This window comes from Amia ocellicauda, unplaced genomic scaffold, assembly GCF_036373705.1.
Source record: "Amia ocellicauda isolate fAmiCal2 unplaced genomic scaffold, fAmiCal2.hap1 HAP1_SCAFFOLD_32, whole genome shotgun sequence".
Taxonomy (NCBI): domain Eukaryota; kingdom Metazoa; phylum Chordata; class Actinopteri; order Amiiformes; family Amiidae; genus Amia; species Amia ocellicauda.
The window spans coordinates 1,169,164-1,187,807 of NW_027102887.1; the positions used below are offsets into that span (position 1 = coordinate 1,169,164).

Here is an 18,644-nt window from a genome sequence, read left to right on the forward strand (position 1 = left end):
AAATGTACACGTACCCGGCTACTTTCAACACCCTTTGCTGAACTGATATTTTTCCCTCCATTTTTCTTTTTTTATTTGCTGGAAGTTCCGTCAACACCCGTCAGCCTTTAAGAGACATCATGCAGCCAGGCCTCTCGGCTTGCGGCTACACCGTCCTGGACGCACCCCGTCTCGTCAGATCTCGGAAGCTAAACGGGGCATGGCCTGGTCAGTACTTGGATGGGAGATCTCCTAGAAATACCAGGTGCTGCAAGCTTTTTACGTCTCCTGGGTAACTTCATCGTAGCTCTTAATACTCTCTTTCTGTCTGGAGGAGATATAATTGAAGAATTGTACACGTTCCCGGCTACTTTCAACACCCTTTCCTGCACTGTTATTTTTCCCTTCATTTTTTTATTTTTTTATTTTTTATTTTTTGCTGGAAATTCCGTCAATACCCGCCAGCCTTTAAGAGACATCATGCAGCCAGGCATCTCGGCTTGCGGCCACACCGTCCTGAACGTGCCCGGTCTCGTCAGACCTTGGAAACTAAACGGGCCAGGGCCTGGTTAGTACTTGGATGGGTGACCTCCAGGAAATACCAGGTGATGCAAGCTTTTTACGTCTCCTGGGTATCTTCATCGTAGCTCTTAATACTCTTTATCTGTCTGGAGGAGATATAATTGAAGTATTGTACACTTTGTCTTAGGGACAGTCTGGCTAGCAGTGACTGAGTGGTTGACAGACGACAAGCAACGGAATGTACGTGCTCTGTGATGTCATAGCAGTCAGCTGAGAGAGGCTCGTGATGTCATCGCTGAGCTGTCTGTCTGTCTGTCTGTCTCTCTCTCTCTCTTTCTCTCTCTCTCTCTCTCTCTCTCTTCCTCTCAATTCAATTCATTTGTATTGTCAAAGCAATTGGACATACATACATATATATATATATATATATATATATATATATATATATATATATATATATACATACATACATACATCCATACATGCTAGAAAGTCATTACTATGTTATCTTAAAGGCTAACTAAGCAGAACATATATCATTATAGAACAGAGTTCATAGGTCAACACATGGTTTTAGGGAACAGGCACGTAGGTCATACCGTTTGACAATGTCTCCAAGGTTCTCATCGTAAATAACAAACAGAAATCAAACTATCTTCTGGGCTGACCTTCTAGCTTGACTGTATCTTTCTTAAGTATACAAGAGAGAAAAACAGGTGTAAGAAAATAATTTCTAATTTTCCTTCTACACATATATACATACATACATACATATGTAGCGTTATGTTGGGTGTATTTGGATAAGAGCATTTGGGCTCTGAGCTGAAGCACTGATCTAAAGAAGACCTCTCCCCCCCCAAAGTTATCAGATTTCCTTAGCTCATCAGCTTGGAACTGGTTTGCATCAAAGTGACAGTTTTGGGGAGGATGGCACCGAGAAGAGGCCAAATAGTTTGGAATTCTGCTATGAGATGTCTGGAGAAAGGGGCCTGTAGGTGATAAAAACTCTTTGAAGTGGATGAGAGCCGAAATCCCGACATAGAGCTACGAACCCAGGCCAACCGGCATTTCCAAAAGATGGCATGGATTGACATCAGTCATAAATAAAGCCTCCCTCCAATAGGACACTGGGGGCTGAAACCGAAATCCAATCTCAAGAACTCAGGGACCAATCACCTACTGATCTGACAGACTATAAGGAACAGCGGACAGTCTTTCTCTCTCTCTCTCTCTCACCTGAACCAGAAACTCGCTGCCACAGCTCAACCTGTAGCTCTGTTGCCAGAACCGGAATCAGAAACCAACCAAGTCTTTGCCGGCAACAGAAGAGTTAAACTATGAGAAGGAGATTGAGCGAAGAATTATTTTAAAGGACTTTATTAAATAAATAACTTCACAGACCCACCTGATCAGTGGAGTTTTACAGCTGGACAAATGACTAAGTCGACTGAATACGAAAGTGTCAGTCACTTAAATAGCTATTTGAGTCTTAAGAAACTTGACCCTTGGAACAAACAGGGCCCTGCTTTCCTCAAAGACTTCGTCTTCAAGTAACTACGGTGGAACCATGCTTACAAAGAAGATTTTGTGCACAACCTTGGAGCCTTCAAACCAATGGAAAATCTGTTTGGAAACGACTCTACATTCCCGAAACCCCAACTTCCAGGTGCATCGACTGAGTGGAAGTTCTTGGACAAAGCCGAACCGGACTGCCTTTGTTCCAAACCACACGGACCTCGTGCCGTGTGCTGTTATCTGAGCCCGAAGCCAGAGAGGCCTCTCTGCGACGAAGTTCACATAAGTTTAACAGTTTGGAGTTTGTGATTCATGACATTTGAGAAATCAATTAGAAATGTTAATCTGTGATTCATAACTCTAGAATGTGTAATATCATTTAGTTTTCTTAAATATAAATGTGAGTTGCATTAAACTGTTTTGTTGATAATTTTAGAAATAAAATCTGTCAACGCCGAGAAATATCTTCTCATTCCTGTTTAACTGTTTAGTCTGAAATTGAAGTTAATAGACATTAGATTATTGGTGGCCCTGCCTATCCTTAATCATTGAATAATAATCAGTTAAGGGAAATTGTGGTAACAAATAGGATCTTTCTCGGCACCTAAACGTAAATGAGACTGATATATATATAACGAGAAGTTACCTGACATAAATACTAACCTGCGTAGTTATTTAATGTCTGACTAATAATACTAACGAGAGACTCACCTTCGTCTTACTAACCGGTATTGTAGTCAATGTGTTTATAACCTTTTTTGTTTAACGATTTGTTAAACGGAATGTACGTGCTCTGTGATGTCATAGCAGTAAGCTGAGAGAGGCTCGTCATGTCATCGCTGAGCTGGCTGGCTGGCTCTCTGTGTGTGTGTGTGTGTGTGTGTGTGTGTGTCTCTCTGTCTGTCTGTCTGTCTGTCTCTCTCTCTCTCTCTCTTACTCTCTCTCTCTCCCTCTCAATTCAATTCATTTGTATTGTCAAAGCAATTGGACATGCATACATACATACATACATATATATGGAAAATAAACAATATGTGTACATCTCTTTCTGCATTAGTGGTGCCCTCACAGATGTGCAAGTTACATGACAGACAGACAGACAGACACACACACACTTTCACACACAGACAGACAGACACAGACACACACAGAAACACACACACATACTTTGACAGACAGACAGACAGACACACGCATATTATGGGTCTTTGTTGGGTAGTGAAATGGGTAGCATCAGTCGCAGTGTGGGTAATGTCAGGGAGCCAATCATAGTCCCCGTTATTTGCATATCGTCACTTAAAGAAGACTGGATAGGGAGATATAAATAGCAATGGGGAGACTCTTGTACTTGGTGTGGCTCTATCCATATAGTGGGGCCAGCAGGTGCAGCAATAGAAGCTCAGCCTGGGGAGACTGGATTTAGCATTTCCTCTCCATTTTGATAACTATCCATAATCATTTCTGCAAAATACTTCTATGATACCTATGTATGTTTTTTACTTGTACTATATTATACTATCAAGTATCAGTGTACACATACAATGTGACCTGTTACATTAATACAGAGGCCACGGAAGGCCAGATCACTAATAGCCACTGTCCCCTGATATTACACTTTTTTACAATCACTTTGGCACTCATTTCAGAACCTTGATGTCATTTTTCAAAACTCTAGACACTAAACTCACACCCGATGATCAAAATGCACATTTTTCAAAATTCTAACACTTTTTTACAATTGCTTGGATACAATACACATCAACCTCAGATCATTTGTTCATTGAACTAAAATGACACAACTTAACATCAAAGTATTACCATTTCAAAATGCAATTCACACATTACATCTGAGATCACTGTCTATTCATTTCATTACAAAGATCTAACGATCAATTGATACAGCTGCTCAAAATGATAAGTGACTGTTGCATTACTCTTAATGCATAATTTTATGGAAACTGACAAACAATATTCCATGTTTCGATCATGAAAGTTTCAGGATAATGAGATCCATTGACATCAATAAACGAGGAGCATGAACCAGTTGGACTACATTATCTATGGATGTAATATTTCATCATCATTCATCATCATGTAGCACTTTTCCACACCATGTTTGCAGTGTGGAAGGAAAGTTAGAAATTCTTTCTCTAATACCTGTTTTTCTCTCTTGTATACTTAAGAAAGATAAGGTCAAGCTAGAAGGTCAGGCCAGAAGGTAGTTTGATTTCTGTTTGTTATTTACGATGAGAATCTTGGAGACAATGTCAAACAGTATGATTGAAGTGCCTGCTCCCTAATCCATGTGTTGATCTATGAACTCTGTCCTATAATGATATAAATTCTGCTTAGCTAACTTTTAAGATAACATAGTAATGACTTTCTGATTATAACCAGCTCTTTGATTTTTGTGTATAAAAGCTCTGACTGTTAAAATGAAGGCAGAGCGACTTTGGGATCTACTTGAGTCACTGTTCCTCTCCACGCTGCGTGTATTAAAGGCATTGCAACTAACGCTCCAACCTGGTTGAAGATGATTGTTCTTCCACATCAGATTTGACATTACTGTATGTATGCAGGCCCTTGTAATTGCTTTTCCAATACTGCCAACTGGTTATTGATGATTGAATTCACATTGTGGTACGAGTATCGAGTGAATTGAGTGCTATCCACCCCAGCAACACAGTGATAACATGGAGCCGGCAAGTCATCCAGGTCACAATAGAGGTCAAGCAGTGGGAGGAGGAAGACGTGGTGGTCAAAGGAATGGAAGGGGACATGCACCCCTTCTGAGAGGTGGTCGTGGGCCTCGTCATAGAGGAGGGCTTAGGCCTCACCAGAGAGGCAGCCATGGGCCTCATTTGAGAGGTGTTGGGGGAACGTGGTAGAGGACAAGGCCACGGACCAGACAGCGGCAGCAACAGCAAATAGTGTCCAGTGAAATCCGAGAAATAGTTGTAGAGCATGTTGTAAATCATGGCATGACCATGACTGAGGCAGCTACAATGATTCAATCAAACCTCAGAATCAACTCAGGATCAACTGTGGCCTCAATCATCAGAAATTTCCGTACTGAGAAGCGGCAAGTCTTCAGCATGCACTAAACATTAGGCTACTCTCAATTGTCAAATGACTGTATACTGCATACCAATGTGTAGCACAGAGTATAGTGTGCCTTTTGAAAGAAATGCAGACAGAGTGAAGCAGCTGATGACTGAGTATGTTCAGGTATGTTCAGTTTCAAGATGCCTCTTGTGAAAAATGGTTGTGAGAACCTGAACCTGAACACAGGGCTGATGGAAATTCAGAAGTACAGTAATCAATCCTTTGTTTTACACTAAGCCAGGTGAGGAACACTGCAGTTGACATTTTACTGTAGTTTTGTTCTTTTTTGTAGCTAATTATTGTTGCATGGATTCAAAGAAACCTATGGTGTGATTTGATTGTATTGCATCAATACATTTCAGATTTTGTTCAATGATTCCACTGTGTCTGTAGTATTCTCTCTACTAGTCCTTTTACAGTGATGTATTTATGTGTAGTACCATAATGAAACATGTATCACATATTTTGTACTACAATATTTAATGATTGTACGAACAACTACACAGTGAAACTATCGGTATCTTCTGTGTGGGTGATCTAAATAAATGTTACTATGGTATTTCATGATAAATGAATTATTTGAACCAACAAGTCTGCAAGTGCAAGGTTTCTTTAAAGATATGAATGCACAATGCAATGTTTTGAACATTGGACAGCCTGTGTTACAAGTGATGACCGTTTTGAGTTTTGTGTCTAGAGTTTTGAAAAATGACATCAAGGTTCTGAAATTAGTGACAAAGTGATTGTAAAAAACTGTATATTCATCCTATTTAATGTGCTCTTTTAAAATGTACTTTTCTTTTTTATGTTGCCATTTCTGTTCTACCAATGTTTCAGTTGTTAGCCAAAGATTGACAGAGTACATCTCATACACACAGGCCAGACAGCAAGGATTTCTTTTTGAAATTCAATTACAAATGCTGCATGAACTCATCAATACGATTAGAGCTCCTGAAAGCAATATAACTAACTCACTCTACAGCATCTCATTAGCAGTGAAAAGAAACCAAGAAAGTTGGGACAGTCGACTGTTTACCACTATGTAACATCACCTTTTCTTTTAATAACACTTATTAAGCACTTGGGCACTGAAGACACCACTTGGTTAAGTTTAGCAAGTGGGATTTCCCCCCATTCATCCATTATGCATTTCCTCAGCTGCGCAACTGCACAGGGCCTTCGTTGTCTTAATTTGCACTTCATAGTGCGCCACACATTCTCAATTCGGAGACAGGTCAGGACTGCAGGCAGGCCATGCTAGCACCCGCACTCTCTGCCTACGCAACCATGCGCTTGTAATCTGGGCAGAATGTGGTTTGGCGTTATCCTGCTGAAAAATGCAGGGACGTCCCTGGAAAAGATGATGTCTCGATGGCAGCATATGTTGCTCCAAAATGTGTACATCTATTTCTGCAAAAATGGTGCCCTCACAGATGTGCGAGTTACATGACAGACAGACACTCATACACACTGTCACACCCACACACACACACACACTTTCACAGACAGACACACGCACACACACTCACTTTCACACAGAGACAGACACACAAACACAGAGACAGACACACACACACTCACTTTCACACAGAGACACACAAACACATACACTTTCACACAGACACACACACACATACATACATACATACATACATATATAAGGAAAAGAAACAATACATTTAAAAATCACAAAAAGATGTAATAAAGTACAGAAAATCTAAATGTAATAAAATGTGATCTTTAATACACACAAATATGTATGGCTGGTCGGATGCGTCTTGGACTCGGGTTCCTCTTCATTACGTATAATGCTTTTGCCTTTTGCTATAGCTTTCCGTGGAGGGGATCGTGGGTGAGTTTGTACCATTCTTGGGAGGCTCTGCCTTGTTGGGGCGGAGCTGTGATCCAGGTGAACAGCAGATCGGACATAGGTGGGCATGTGGGCGGAGGAGGAAGGCCGGTCAAGCAAATAAGCTTGCTAAGGTACGCAGCAGCAGCAAGCAGCCCCACCATCCAGTCAGCCAGCCAGTCTGGCTGGCAGTGACTGAGTGGTTGACAGACGGCAAGCAACGGAATGTACGTGCTCTGTGATGTCATAGGAGTCACCTGAGAGAGATGTTTGTGATGTCATCGCTGAGCTGGCTGGCTCTGTGTGTCTTGCTGGCTGTGTGTGTGTGTGTGAGAGAGAGAGAGACTTTTTGACTTTTATCAGACTTCATTGCCTGTTTGCAACACGCAATAATTCATACAAAAGAAAATAAATAAATAAATAAAAAATAGTGTTCCCCTTTGTTTGTCTCCCCCCAACAAGCATTAACTCCGCCACTGATCTGTACACTTTTAAAGAAAGCAACCCAATACACACAACAAAACAACCATCAAATACTAAACCCTATAAATGAATTACATAATAAAAACCAACTCCCCGTCATACAATTCACAAAGGGCATCATTAATACACCAGACCTGTTCAAAACTCTCCAAATCATTCATCAGCCTGTAATAGTTAAACTCTAGTCTGACTCTGCACTTGACCAGCATGGCAAACACTCTCACTGCATCCTCACTGCCCTCCCCACACACTCTGTTCTTCCTAGTCTTATAGACGGCCATTTTAGCCTGGCCCAGCAAGAAGTTTACCAGCTGGTCCACATGTTTGGTCTTTCTGGTGTATCGCGCCCCTAAAATAAAAACCTTTGTGTTAAAAATCAGGTTAAGATCAGTAAAAAGACGAGTTAAAAGACTAAAAATGGGTGACAACCGAGAGCAAGTGCTGAAACAGTGAAACACGGTCTCTCTCTGAGCACAGAATGGGCAGGCGTCGGACACAGCAGGGTTAAGAACAGTAATAAAAGAATTGACAGCAATAATGGTGTGTAACACCCTCCACTGCAGATTGCCAGCTCTCTTATTGAGGGGGGCTTGTACAGGCTTCTCCAGGCGGGCGCAGTGTCTTCCCCCAGCCCCAGCCTGTAAAGTAATTTTAGGAATCACAAAGAAACAGTTGAAAGTGCTAAATAAGTATTCTGATGCACCATATTAATTTAGGAAATTTACATGTTGTTTTTCATCAGCTTCTGTATCTGATGGCTCCACATCACTGGCTGGATTGACAGCAACGACACTCTAAAAAAAGAAGTGTTAAGTTTGAGCATTCAGGACTTGTTTTGAAGATCCTGAATATCACTGGTCCACAATTTATCTGTGAAACTATGGGTTAATCTCCATATACAAAATACTTTTCACACACACTTTAAATTTACAACTAAATTTACATGTTGATGTCTTTCGTCAGCTTCTGTATTTGATGGCTCAATATAACTGGTTGCATTAACAGCAACGGCACACTACAAGAAAATAACATTATATTTAAACATTCAGGACTGGTTTAGCATCACCTCGAATATCCCTAGCCCTTGAGGTCGATTGTTATTGTGGTCTTCAAGACCAGTGCTTCTCAACCTTAGTCCTGGAGGAGGCCCACTGTCTGCTGATTTTCATTACAACAACATTGTAGGTTATATCAGTGACTGTGGTCCTAAAGTACCCCTATGCCTGCTGTTTTTTTTCCAGTTGAGCTCTTAATTACCTAATTGGCTTAACTGAAGCCATTTAACCCTTTTCCCAGGTCTTTGGTTGTTGATGAGTTACAAAGAGCTGGATTGTGGCCCGCCATGACTGGAAGTGAAGAACACTCACTCTAGGCCTTTAACTTAATGTTCATATGTAGGGGCCTATCCATCTGATTTGTTTTTGCACATTTATTAACAGAAAAATTGATGGTACGTGAAATCATCTGAGCTGAAAAACATAATGTTCCACCAATAATAAAATAAATGTATTAATTAAAATTATAGAGATAATAGAATGTTCACAGATTATTAGTTCAGAAAATAAAATATTTTTTTATATCTTAAATAGAATTAACACTCAAATCAGTTGTAGGGTAAACAAGGTCTATTTTTTGGATTGATTTTATAATTATACATGTATGGCTGCATGAAGCTTACCTGAGAATCTGATATTTTAGTAACTTTGTTGCTTCTTGTTGGGTAGTCCACGTTTGCCGCCGTTCTTTTTCTGTAAATGTAAATCAAAAGGCAATAATTACATACTGTAATTAAAATACAAAAAGTATAAACATTGTATTATTATTTTTGTATCCTGTTTCTCCATCTCGATGCTGTTCTTTTTGGAATTGCATATCTAGGTTTACTTAAATACTGTTTATAAGATTGTAAACTCATCATCCAAATTTCTTCATTTGCCAAACTTTATGTAGTGCGCTTGCAGTTTCAGAAGAAGAAAAAAAACTGTAACAGATGGGATATGTAGTACTTTATACTCGAGTGGTCTATGCGATTACACCCTGTTGGTGTTATTAAGAACGCCAAGTACCAGAATGCAGAGCGGGACTGTTTTTTGTGCCGTGACTTGTTGGGGGAAAAAGGCGCAGAAAAAACGGACGAGAAGGTGAAGGTAGTATGGCGGTGATGCACGCGTTGGTGAAGTGGGAAAGCGGGGTCGACAAAGACTCTTACAGCGTGATTCCCACTGCTTGCTTTCGCAATTTTGATTTATTCAGCATTGCTGATGATGACGAAGAGACGACTCGAAACTTCAGAGCAGAGTGGAGAGACACGAACAAACCTCCAAAAGGTGGATGGCCTGTCCATGAAGCGCAGATCATTATGACTGGTAACAATGTTTATTTAAAAAAAAAAAACATTAAAGTCTTTACATGCTATTTGATATATACAATCACAGTATATTTGAAATGAATGTTTAAGTTATTAATGTGTTGTACGTCTAACATACTCTTATAACATGGTAGGTGGTGGTGAGGGCGCTAAAAACTCGTCATACTTGACTGGCATTTGTAAGAACGATTTATTGTGTGTTGTGCTTTACAATAAAATCCCCCAAATCACAAAATAAATTAAACCAGATATAATTTAACTTCAGTTTTGATTCAGTGTTGGCTGTTCATCTTAATTTGTATGGTCAAAGCACAGTATTTTTATGACAAATAAATATAATCCCCAAATATCTGTGGACATAATGCAGGGTTTTATTTATTTTATTTTTATTTTAGGAAAAGAAGGCGAACTAAGAAGAAAACTTAATGACCTAACAAAAATGCCCTGTCCTAAAATGAAGAGAGTACCTAAACCAAACAAAAAACTTCAAATTTCAGATGATAGTGACCTTGATGAACCACAGTTACCGGTGAGATAATTACTGCAAATATTAAATAAATGTATTGCAGGATTGTTTTTTTTTAATCATATTCATATATATATATATATATTTTCATTTTAAACTCTTTTCCTCTCTGAATACAGCACAAAATAAGAAAGAAAACCGATGGAGCTTCAAGAATTAGATCCCGTCATATTCTACAGACATTTAAAAAGTCCAGTGAAGTTGAGCTACAGCAAAACGTTAAGCAGCTCGACAAGGAAAACACAAGACTTAAAAATGAAAACCAATGTCTTCGAAACCGTATGGTTGATGGTAAGTTTTTTTATTTATAGCAAATAATTCCTTACCTTGATAAATGTTATTCTTCAGTAATTTAGATTCCAGAGTAATGTATTATAGTTGATCATACTGAAGTAATCTAGAACCACAATACAGACTCTTAATGTGCACTGTCTAATAGTTTAATAATACTGATTATTAAATAAAGTTTTTCAACATAACTTCATAATCCTACATTAATGACTATATGCATTACATTAGACCTGGAAATTCTTGTATTTTATCTTTTTTATTTTTTTCATAGCTAATGTTAATGACCCACAAAAAGGTCAGTTTGCCAATAACATAGAGCAAGTCTCTCAAGTATAATTGCAGGCATTGATGGTTTTGTTTTCACTTTGCATTAAATATATTACTAGAAATGATTATCATTTAATACTAAGGTTTTTTTCTCCAGAGATTCCAGACCTTTTGGACAATCTGAAAAAAATTGTAACAAAAGCCACATTTATCAGCAATGAAGACAAAAGTGTGTCACCATCAAGTGGTTCTGACAGCCCCACAGCAAATTGTTCTGAATCTGACAAAGAATCACCAAAACAGGTATAACACTCTTGGTCTACAATATTACAAAGACAAGGTAAAAATATATATATTGAAAACAAATATTGGTTGTAAACAATCTAATGATGCTACATTATCAGTTATATTCATAGTTATAGTTGATAATAAGAATGTAATTGAATTATGGGTGTCACAGATTCACTGACTTTATTATGTCTGTAAATTAATAAACTTAGAATTGAGACATACTGTGGTCTTTAATAACACATTTCTGTAACAAAATCACAGCCTTACTGATAATGTATTCCACTTAACGTAATATAAGAATAGTTTGGGGATAAACTTGTTTTTTATTTACCATTGTCTTTTAGGTGGAAAAGTTCCCAGGCACTGGAGTTTACATTGACAAACTGTCCTGGATCCTTGCAGAGAGGTGCAGCACGAATACGTCATATGCAAGAACCCTGACGGTTGCTGTCTTTGACTTTCCAACATTACTAAAGAGCAATCTTCGTGGTGGTGGCAGCAAGAGAGATCCAACTTCGGAGACATTAAGATCCTCATTGATGTTATTGAGGATCATATACAGCTGCCTTCGGAAGGACACGACGTGTTTCAGTTGCGGGGCTTTGCAGCCCAGCGGGACCCTCTTAATGCCGGACATCAGCTGCCCGAGCCGGTGCGGATGAACGGAGGGACGTTAGACAGCGTTACCTTCCGGGCAGGAGCAGCGAGCGGCAACACCGGGGTGAAAGTGTCGTCTAACACTGTGCCATTAGCCACTAGCTGATTGAGCAGATCAGTGGTTTTTAAGAAGATAACAATGGCAGCAGACTTGATATTTTCACACCCTGCTACCTCCCCAACCGCTAACACACACTGCTCTAGGGGGCAGAACTGCACCGGAGCGATCTTGACTCCATGGCGTCGGGTCAGTTTTTCAAAAGACGCATTCAGGGGGTCCGACCCCCCGACCCGGGAAGAACTACCGGTACTCCCCCCTCCCCTCCCCTGTTCCCCCACAATAAGAAAAGCACTGAAAACAGAAGACAAAATAAACAAACTGAAAAAAGTAAAGCAACAAAAAAACGCAGCCAAAGGACAGAGCTCTCAGCAGCACTCCCGCTCACTGCAGACCCCTCCCACACACTCCCAGCTGAGAGAGAGAGAGAGAGAGAGAGAGAGAGTTAGTGTCTGTCTGTCTCTCTCTCTCTCTCTCTGTAGATGCATCATAGGGAACATATGTAACAATCTCTCTTTTTGTTTACCAAAAATGAGAATGAACGTATTTCAAGTGGGTGTTGCCTTGGTTGGAAACGTTTTAAGATTATTTATGAAGTGTAAAGTGGATTTGTCTCAGTTCTCCGTAGTTTTCAATGTATGTGCCATTCAGTAGCGTTCATGTTACAGATGTGCCCTATGCAGTGGTAGGGTCAATAAAATGTCAGTAAAACTTTATTTTAGCAATTATGGAGGGGAAGAACTGCAAATAGCGGGTCCCCACTAATTATCTAACTTACCAACAACGTTTCAAATTAGGTCTTGCGAAGCTGCCAAATAATGCTGTATAATCGTATGTGTCTTCATACACCGGCTGCTATAGTCTGATAGCTTTGATTATATATACATATTTTCTCGTGAACCACAAATGCTATTTGCTTGATTTTTACAGAGTATGTTATAAATACCATTGTTATGAAGCCTGACAAATTGTATGCTGTAATTATGAATATTTTCAAATCATTTGTTTGTTTTTCCTAACATGTTACAAATGTTCCCTGTGTGAAAGATGCATTATATCTTAATAACGTCTAAACAATTAAAGATATACAGATTATTATTTTCGGTAAAGTTATAACACATTGCTATTAACTATGTGTGTCAGTAAAAGTTTAAAAAATCCTAATAATTTTTTATTGATCCTGCAAAATAGGTGTTTAGGGAACATTTGTAACATTAGGGTTACGATTTGCCATAGACGCGGAATGAGTTTGATTGTGATGTTAAATGGGGTTTAAAGACGCAGTCGCCTCGGTGCTGATTACTATTGCTGTGTTTCTCCACTTCTACTCCATGCTTGGGAACGCCCACATCCAGTGACGTCAAAACCGGTGGAAAAGCGGGCCGGTTCAAAAAAGATCAGCTGGATCCCAGGCCGAGCAGCAGCTCCGGCTCCAGCACCGTCACCATGTCGCTGGAAAAGCGCTAAGTGAGCTCACAGTGAGCTCAGTGTAATGTCTGCTCTGGTGAGCTCACAGTGTGACCTAGTCGTGAGTTCACGTCTTCACTGGGTAGTCCATGACAACTTAATTGACTCAATTCTTGGGCTTAATTGGTCAAAATGACCATTGGTTGAAGGTACTCAGGGACTGATGTGTAGAGAGACTTATTAAACCTGCAGGATTGTGGTTTTCCCAGAACAGAATTAACCAGTGTAGCGTTATGTTGGGTGTATTCTGATAAGAGCATTTTAGCTCTGAGCTGAAGCACTGATCTAAAGAAGACCTCTCCCCCCCAAATTTATCAGATTTCCTTAACTCATCAGCATGTGAACTGGTTTACATCAAAGTGACAGTCTTGGGAGGATGGCACCAAGAATGGGCCAAATAGCTTGGAATCCCTGCTGTGAGATGTCTGGGGAAGGGGGCCTGTAGGAAATAAAAACTCTTTGAAATGGACGAGAGCCGAAATCCCGACACAGAGCTACGAACCCGTGCCAACCGGCATTTCCAAAAGATGGCATGGATTGACATCAGTCATACATCAAGCCCCCCTCCAATAGGACACTGGGGGCTGAAGCCGAAATCCAATCTCACAAACTAAAGAACCAATCACCTATTGATCTGACAGGCGTATAAAGGGTAACGCACGGCATCTCTCTCTCTCTCTCACCTAAACCAGTAACTCGCTGCCACAGCTCAACTTGTATCTCTGTTGCCAGAACCGGAACCAGAAACCAACTAAGTCTTTACCAGCAACAGAAGGGTTAAACTGGGAGAAGGAGATTGAGCCGTACGAAGAATTCTTTTAAAGGACTTTATTAAATAAAGAACTTTACAGACTGCGCTGCCCGCCTGTGCCCAGCCATCCAGCTGGACAATTGACTAAGTCGACTGAATACGAAAGTCATTTAAATAGCTATTTGAGTCTTAAGAAACTTGACCCTTGGAACGAACAGGGCCCTGCTTTCCTCAAAGACTTTGTCTTCAAGTAACTACGGTGGAACCCTGCTTACAAAGAAGATTTTGTGCACAACCTTGGAGCCTTCAAACCAGTGGAAAATCTGTTTGGAAAAGACTCTACATTCGCGAAACCCCAACTTCCAGGTGCATCGACTGAGTGGAAGTTCTTGGACAAAGCCGAACCGGACTGCCTTTGTTCCAAACCACACGGACCTCGTGCCGTGTGCTGTTATCTGAGCCCGAAGCCAGAGAGGCCTCTCTGCGACGAAGTTCACATAAGTTTAACAGTTTGGAGTTTGTGATTCATGACATTTGAGAAATCAATTAGAAATGTTAATCTGTGATTCATAACTCTAGAATGTGTAATATCATTTAGTTTTCTTAAATATAAATGTGTGTTGCATTCAACTGTTTTGTTGATAATTTTAGAAATAAAATCTGTCAACGCCGAGAAATATCTTCTCATTCCTGTTTAACTGTTTAGTCTGAAATTGACACAAGTTAATAGACACCAGATTATAGGTGGCCCTGCCTATCCTTAATCATTGAATAATAATCAGTTAAGGGAAATTGTGGTAACAAGTAATGATAGGATCTTTCTCTCCACCTAAACGTTAATGAGACTGATATATATATAACGAGAAGTTACCTGACATAAATACTAACCTGCATAGTTATTGAATGTCTGACTAACAATACTAATGAGAGACTCACCTTCGTCTTACTAACCGGTATTGTAGTCAATGTGTTTATAACCTTTTTTGTTTAATGATTTGTGTGTTATCATATGCGATCCCATGGTCTTTGATTTGGTCACGGAAGTGATTTGTCTTTGATTTGTTGATCTAGAGTTGAATTTTAATTAGTTTTTCCCTTTTGTATAATTAGTGTAGTGCTACATTTAGTCTTTGTTTTTGAATAAATTTGACAATTTATATCTTTGGAATTGGTGTCTGCGTCCAATTATTACAGAAATTGAGTTCTACAAGATTCCAGGATTCGTGATAAGGTGATACTATAAATTCACTTCTTTAATTGAATTTTATAAGTGTACCTTACGCTACACCTTTGACCACCACGTCTTCCTCCTCCCACTGCTTGACCTCTATTGTGACCTGGATCACCTGCCGGCTCCATGTTATCGCTGTGTTGTTGAGGTGGATAGCACTCATTTCACTCGATACTCGTACCACAATGTGAAATCAATCATCAATAAACAGTTGGCAGTATTGGAAAAGCAATTACAAGGGCCTGCATACATACAGTAATGTCAAATCTGATGTGGAAGAACAATTCCTTTATCCCTCTGTTCTCCACCAGGGTTGTGCTGTTCGCCTCAATTGGCAAGTTTGCAGTGTGAGGAGTGGATCCATGTCGTCGTTCCTAGGCACTTCACAGCTGTGTGGGTGGTCAGGAGCACCTGGTAGGGCCCTGTCCACCTGGGCTGTTGGGAGGACTTTCTCTTGTGTGCTTTGATATACACAGTCACCTTGCTGGAAGGGGTGGTAAACCTGCTGGGATGGTTCAGTCTGGGCGGCTTTCATCTGTGAATGGACAGCTTCGAAAGCACGTGTTAGTCCCATACAAAAAGACAACAGAGCATCATCCATCAAGTGGATGTCCATTTCCCTTACAGACAATGGAGGAGTGATGGAGAGTCTCATAAGTCATCCCATAATAATCTCACACAGAGAAAGACCTGTTTTTCTCAATTTGCTGACGATTTCATTGTCATTAGGACTATAGGAAGGGGATCTGGACGTTTGAGTCCTGTTTGTTTGCATATATTAGACAGCTTATTCTTTAATATCCCATTTTGTTTCTCCACTGCTCCAGCTGACTGAGCCTGATGGGGCAGTGAAAATGTTGTTTACCTCGCAGGGCTTTGCATAGTTCCTGCACTATTGTCCCAGTGAAGTGAGTGTTCCTATCACTGGAAATTTCCCTGGAATGCGAAATCTACATATAACATCCCTTAACTGTATTTTTGCTACTTTTACTACTTCAGCCTTCCTACGGGATAGGCTTCAACCCATTTAGAACACCTATATATTATTACAAGTATATATTCATATCCACAACATTTAAGCTTTTGAACACAATCTATTTGCATATTGCAGGATTATGAGCTTGACAAATGTGGCAAGTTCTACAATATTGCTAAGCTGTTACTATAAAACCTGGGGCAAACCAATTTAAAAGACTGATGCACACATCCCCCCTTTGCCCGTGTGGCCAACACCATGCGCCACATGGGCAAACCAGGGAAAGAGTGCCTGTGAGGCAACCAATGCATTAGCAAATGTTTGAGCTCTCTTATGGAAGGTGCAGTGGCCAGTTGCAATTTCCTGGAGCTTTTACAGTGCATCTCAAATTAAATTTCATCCAGCCCCAGGTCATAAAAGTCAAACCCTAGTTACGACATACATAACACATACATTTTGTTGCTTCAAAGAGAATACAAAAGTCAGCAAAACATTCTTTTTTACAAATTCAGTTTGTAAACTGTATTGTACATATATTTGTTGCGTTTTGATTTATAAACATTATACATTGTACAAATCTTAAGTGAAGGGCAATGGACTGATTCTGACTTCATGGCTGTCATTCTATTCATTTGAATAATGTGACATCTCCACTAATAGTACATTATAAATTAAACTATCAATAGAAGAATATGTGCTACTGCGGACGTCATCTGAGCAGTTTCACAATATATTGTAGATTCCTATAATCTGGAAAACCTTTAATTATAGTATTTTAACTTATTTCTCCACTGAGTCAAGCATCACTTCAGCGTAGTGGACCTCAGCATTGGTCTGTTCAAGTTGCTGTGAGGCTGTCTTTAAAGCCGCGCCCTCGGCCTACTGTGTCTCAACAAGAACACCAGCATCTTCTCCATATGGGTCAGACATCGGTTCCTTCAGGACACGATTCATAATATGCATATCTGCCATGTGGAATAAATCAGTCTGAAGACACAATGTGTGGTTCACACAACATCAGAGATCGTCCTTATAAAAGGCATCTCTATCACATTAGTTGACATTCGCACAATCTATAAGGTTTCTAGTAAAGGGACAATTCAAAATAATAATAATCTTGATTCCAATTTATCTCATTTATCAAATTATTTCAGTACAGCACTCAGCTGTCGTCAGCAGCATCATATCTCCTGTGTTTATTGAATCAGCTTTACTTCCTAGTGTAGATACTCTTTTTGTGTGGAGTTGTCAAAGTTTCAAAACAATGTGCTTATCTTTGTCCTTTTATCTAACTTAAATACCTGAGAACATTACAATAACTATTACAGCAGCTCCTTCAACACCATAGTTAATAGTAGTTGGGTAAATGATGGCAGTTATTAATCTTTGTTTCTCAATTCATTTTTTACCAATAAACCATAATTTGAAATTATTTCCATACTCCTATTATTCCTATTTTCATTATTATTAGTTTTATGCGGTTGTCATCTAGTATGTGATGTATTCGTCTGTATCAACATCAATATTATTATCATTATTAATACAAGCAGTGTAAATTACCATTCATTACACTCTTGCTCTGTTTGTAATAAGTTATGAACCCTTACACGTACTTACAGTCTCTGCCTTGTCTCTGACTTCTCTCTCTCTCTCTCTCTCTCTCTCTCTCTCTCTCTCTCTCTCTCTCTCTCTCTCTCTCTCTCTCTCTCTCTCTCTCTCTCTCTCTCTCTCTCTCTCTCTCTCATCTCAGGCTGCTTGTCTGCTCAGGCGAACAGGGGGAGCAGAGGAGCACATACGGCCCTTGCCCCCTGCCCCCCTCTTCCTAATTGATAGGGTATTTCTGTTTGTGAAAGGACTATTTCCAAACAGTTTTATAACTTGCCATGACTATGTTTCATTAAATTAGTTATGTTACACCTTTAGTTATACCTGTAGTAACTTCATTATTTTCCCTCATATTCCAGTCAATCACCATCAGAGTCTCTCGTGGCAGTACATTTGTCTCACACAGAACAAACTCTCCTTTCTCAACCGCTTTCAATTTTGGATAACATCGCACTGCATCCCAACAGCTGTTCTTTCTCCTATTCCTAATTTCTTACAAGAAAATGCAAGTTATATTTGATCGATTTGTATTATTACTATTTATATACATTTCACTACATTATTGTAGTTAATGAATGTATTTAATCTTTGGAAAATAAGCCTTTTCATTGATCTCAATAATGATGTCCAGGTACTTCAGGAAAGCACATTTTCAAAAAATGTGTCCAGTCAATGATTTCCCCAACTAAGAACCTGCGTGGGC

The 18,644-nt window shown here is 39.6% G+C and overlaps 1 non-coding gene and 2 pseudogenes across 1 annotated transcript; all 3 read left to right on the forward strand.

The window, feature by feature from the left end:
- The first annotated feature begins 137 nt into the window (after positions 1-137).
- On the forward strand, positions 138-256 carry LOC136731029 (uncharacterized; annotated as a pseudogene).
- A 221-nt stretch (positions 257-477) lies between these two features.
- On the forward strand, positions 478-596 carry LOC136730882 (uncharacterized; annotated as a pseudogene).
- Positions 597-6,901: 6,305 nt separating this feature from the next.
- LOC136730559 (U5 spliceosomal RNA) lies at positions 6,902-7,016 on the forward strand. Its single transcript, XR_010809353.1, has one exon. It is a non-coding gene; the product is annotated as a U5 spliceosomal RNA (small nuclear RNA).
- The last annotated feature ends 11,628 nt before the right edge of the window (positions 7,017-18,644 follow it).